Source organism: Festucalex cinctus, chromosome 2 (assembly GCF_051991245.1).
Source record: "Festucalex cinctus isolate MCC-2025b chromosome 2, RoL_Fcin_1.0, whole genome shotgun sequence".
NCBI classification, from domain to species: Eukaryota; Metazoa; Chordata; class Actinopteri; order Syngnathiformes; family Syngnathidae; genus Festucalex; species Festucalex cinctus.
In genome coordinates, this window is record NC_135412.1 from 40,322,408 (window position 1) to 40,327,407 (window position 5,000).

Here is a 5,000-nt window from a genome sequence, read left to right on the forward strand (position 1 = left end):
TTGAATATGTAATGAATTACGAACAATTCAGTTTTCAAACATCCTCTCGGAATCCTGTGTTCGTATTTTGGGGACCTCCTGTATGTTCTTATGATGTAATGTAGAAAAGCTACTGTATATTTCTTTGCTTTGGAATGTCTGACTCTTCTTATAAGTTTTTAAATATCACTGCATGTTTCTAATTTAGCAACTTATGCTTTCTTTGCTTTTAAATTTTTGTTTGTGAATGCCTTTAAATATTGTACTTGCGTGAAACACATTCACCTCCCTTGTGTAATAAATGTGCTACATAAATAACCTGCCTTGCCTCGTGAAAGTTTGAATGAATGGTTTCAATCTTGGTATGCTTGGGTAGGTTACGAGGTAAATTGAATCTACCATGTTAAATTACTCCATCTGGAATCATTAATTACATTAATCAATGCACAAATTACACCGGCATGCCAATAATTCCACTAGGACTGACTTTAGAGCTGCACTCAATTTAGACACAAAATTAAACCTTGTGATGTTTTGAAAGTAAAAGCCAATAAACAAGTCCATGATCCGCCATCTTAACCAGCAACCGGAGTTAGGTGGTTTGAGCCAGTCAAAACCGGTTCGCGCAGCCCACAGCCAGTTTGTGGAAGTGCCATCTGCTTGGGTCCCTGAATGATTGAGCATGCGTGTACACGCGCACACGCACACACTGAACAAGACCATAAACCTCCAATGCCCACCGAAATCACACAGACACTTAACTCATTCACTGCCAGTCATTATAGAAAATTTTTACATTTCCAATACACGTGATATTCCATTCAAAAATTATATATAAACCGAATCTACAAAATAACAGAATAGACTCCCTACTTTTTGTCCCGTCCCGTTCTTTTATAATTGACAGCAGAAAAATGTAGGTTTGCCAAAATACAGCCATTTCTCCCATGGACTCTGAAACTGTGTTTATTTCCTATAAAATGGGGCTCTGATGTCATCTACCGGTGGTTGGGCATCAGTAAAGTTTTGTTTTTCAAGTTTGATATTTACAGTGGAGCATGCTCAGATTCGCCCCCATTTAGCACCGCTCTAAAAAATACAATTGACAAGTATACTTGTCAAAGGCAGTGAATGAGTTAATTGAAACCGTTACTTAAACGGGATTAATACAAATCTAACACCAATTCCAGAGAAAATAACATACAGCAGCGGCTAGGCGCCTTTTTTTTTTTTTTTTTTAACATACATATCGTTGTAGTAAGATACACACACACACCAAGGTAATATTCTCAATGTTCTCTTGCATACATGAATTGTAGCTATTAAGAAAAAAGAAAGAAAAATAAAACGTGCTTTTGACCATTGCTATTGAATTACCGGCCCGCGGGCCACATCCGTCCCAGGACCAACCCCCGACTGGCCCAGCCTCTGAAGTGGTCCAGCTCACCTGAATTGAATTGCATTCAAAAGATGCAGAGGGCATCTCGGTTCACAAGACTTCAGAAATTCCTACAGTGTTTCAGAGCATGAATGCAACACTCCTTGTAGCCCAGCAACAGTCTACCAACATTGCAGAGTGTTGTTTTGAAGCATGGCTAGCGGTGCTAACACGAGTAGTGACGAGATAAGTGGGGGAAAAAACATGGCTCTTCAACTTCAAAATGTAAAATTCACAATGACAACCGTCAATTTAACCCTCAAACATTCGCAGAGTTGAAAGTCTACCTACAGGCATGTTTGAAAGTGAAACGCTGTTGTATGAACGTTGTTGAATGAACTCAATGTCATGTCCAGGCCGTTAGAAGGACACACAACTGAGCCAGGAAAAACAATGAAACTGGGATATTTTGAAATACAAAACTATACTAAATGTAGGAAACAGTGCAATGGAGCAGTGGGTGTCAAGAAGAAAGTGGGGCGCTCGGTGATTCAAAAAAAAAAAAAAAAAAAAAAAGTAGTCAAATGAGCAAATCAACCAACCAATCAATCACAGCTCACCTGTTTTCTGAGTTTGGTCATGTGACGCTTGCAAGCTGAGCCATAATTGGTCGTTACCTGGACCCTGAGCAACTGTGATCTCATTAACCCCGGGTTTTCACCGGATGCGGTTGCGGTGCGGTGCGTCTTGACTGCGTGCTCCGGACGGGTCAATTTTTTTGTCAATCCACACAGCTGCGGTCCGGCAGCTCCGTCGCCGCCCACTTCCCAACGTGTCTTGCGGGACCGCGCGATCATGTGGCATTTCACAACGTCAAACATACAGAAAGTCTGTGCTCAACAGAGAAGCAGAAAGAGAGGTGGACTTCTTTTGATTTAACCTTTTCTTCTTCTTCTGCTATGAGATTCCATGCAGCATCCTTTTTTTGGTTGTCCTTATAAAAAGGATGTGCCGTGTCATATATTATTTTGTGGTTTTCCACCTCCAATATAAACCTCTCCTCGTCCATGTTCGCTGGTGTCTAAACCGTGAATGAGCACATGGCCCGGCGACGCCCACGTCACGTTTTGCTGAAAAGCTTGCGAAATAGGAGCTGGGTAGTGTTTTATTCTGAAAGGTAACCGGAAATTTATTTTGAAACTGCGTCGGTCTTCCTGTCCCGCTCGATGTGTTTTGTGCTAGCTTGCCATTTGCCGGAGGCCTACCGCTGCGGCGTCCGGCAAAAATAGAAAATAGGTCTATCCTTGCAGAAGGCCTGCGGCACGCCGCAGCTGAGACGCAGTCGACACGCAACGCACCCGCAAGCGGTGTAAACTGCACCATTCGAATGAATGGAATCTAATTGCTTGCGTCGCCGGACCGCACCGCAACCGCACCGCAACCGCACCGCAACCGCATCCGGTGAAAACCCGGGGTTACAGTCAACAGCATGTGGAAAAATGGCCACCCCCTTAGGACAAAAAGGGGGGGATGTTTCCGATTTATTCATTATCCACAAACACAAAATCACGATGACCATGTTTTGACTAGCGGGGCCACATAGAACATGTTATTGTGAAGAATTTGTTTGGGTTGACTTTCCCTTTAAGAAATTTACACAGCATCCATCCACCCATCCATTTTCTGAATTTTAAGTTTAACTCATTCACTGCCAGCCATTTCAGAAAATTTCAAAATTTTCAATACCCACGCGATATTACGTTCAATAATTATATATAAACGGAATCTACCAAATGACAGCATAGACTTCCTACTTTTTGTCTCGTCCCGTTCTTTTGCAATTGACAGTAGAAAAATGTAGGTTTACCAAAATACAGCCATTTCTCCCGTGGACTCTAAAACTATGCTTATTTCTTATAAAATGGGGAAAAGATGTCATCTACTGGTGGTTGGGCATCAGTAAAGTTGTTTCCAAGTTTGACATTTACAGTGGAGCATAATCAGATTCTCCCCCATCTATCCCCGCTCTAAAAAATACAATTGACAAGTATACTTGTCAAAGGCAGTGAATGAATAAGTAATTGTTGACATTGTTCTTCTGTTTAAATTCTTAGCAAGTCAATATATAATAAATATTTTTTTTAATGGAAAAAGCCACACAAGCACAGGTCAGCAGATTGACTAGCGAACTGGGGAGAGGTGGGGCCAAGTCTGACCGAAACAGACCGGCCACTGACTAAGATCCCCGATGACGTCTGGTCATCTTTCACTATCCATGGGGTGGAAAGCTGCGTGCTGCGTGAACAGAATTATAAGTAGACAGAAGTAAATAATCCCTACACATTTTTTAAACAAATAGCGCTACAGTCCACAATCACATTGGGTTTTGTCCATGACGAGAACATTCATACTAGTTTGAGGTGGAATCAACACTAAAAAACATAAAAACCAGTGAGCTGTTTATGGTATTTAATCTTTCCTGTTACCGCTGAAATTATACTGATCGTCCCCACTGACAGCCAAACACAACACTTTTCTAATTTCAATAACAGTTGGCTGCCCTTCTAACAATTAACAATGACCCTGTCCCTTGCCTGATGGATGCTTATGACGCCCGTGGAATCATTTCGTCAGGTTCTAGGAAAATCTGCGCAAGCATTTGAAATTTGGCCCATTGAGTGACCTGTAGTGATCTCTGTGGATTGGGACCATTGTAACAGATACCCGTCCCGATCCAATTTTTTTTCCAATATCGGGGCCGCTACTCGATCAAAGTACTGGATCAGAGCATCCATAGACATCGTATCCTGTCAAATGTAACGGTGTACGTATTCTCACAGATACTTATGGTAATTGTGTTCATTTTCACAGGTTGCTACTTTGCAGTTTAATTAATTAATCTAATTAATAGGGCGCAGTATTGCCGCCAACCTCACGATACGATACGTATCACGATACAGGGGTCACGATACGATACGTATCGCGATACATCTGTATCCCAATACTTCATCTTCAAGACGATACGTATCCCGATATATTACATTAATTTACTTGCATAACAGTCATATATGCACCTAAAGAATATGTTTGTAATGCTGACTGACAAAAATATTTTTGTTAGCAGCTCTTCTGGTTTACCACCAAGCGGCATGCCTGGTTTAAATGTGCACGCACTGCAGAGCAAGGAGCAGTTTTCACAGACACACCGGGAACGTTTATTAATAGGCATGAGCCGATATGAGCAAAAATATCAAAGTATTAAAATTACAGCTCTAAAATGTGCTTATTTGAAATGTTTGAGGAAATAAAAAGAAATTTTTTTTCGTGTAACACATTCTATTTCATTTTTAAACAAAATATACGAAAATTGGTACATTAAGACACGTGCCATTTTAAGTTTATAAGTAAATAAATGTTGATATTCTTCCTCTGTTTTCATTTTTCTTAGCAAGACACAGTGTCCAATCACTGGTGAGCTATTTTTGCATTAATTGAAGGCAATTAACTTCAAAGACGCTGCTGGTTTTTATTTTTTAGGTACAATGTAAGCTGCAAAGGCAAACGTTAACTGCCTATTTAAAGATAATGAGCAATATCGATTCTGATGCCTGCGTATCGATACGTGTATTGTAATGAGGCCCGC

At 40.8% G+C, this 5,000-nt stretch overlaps 1 protein-coding gene across 5 annotated transcripts in view; it reads right to left on the bottom strand.

Moving 5' to 3' along the window:
* Window positions 1-5,000, bottom strand: part of trim33 (tripartite motif containing 33) — an 81,637-nt gene that overhangs the window by 61,495 nt on the left and 15,142 nt on the right. The gene's annotated exons all lie outside the window — the stretch shown is intronic.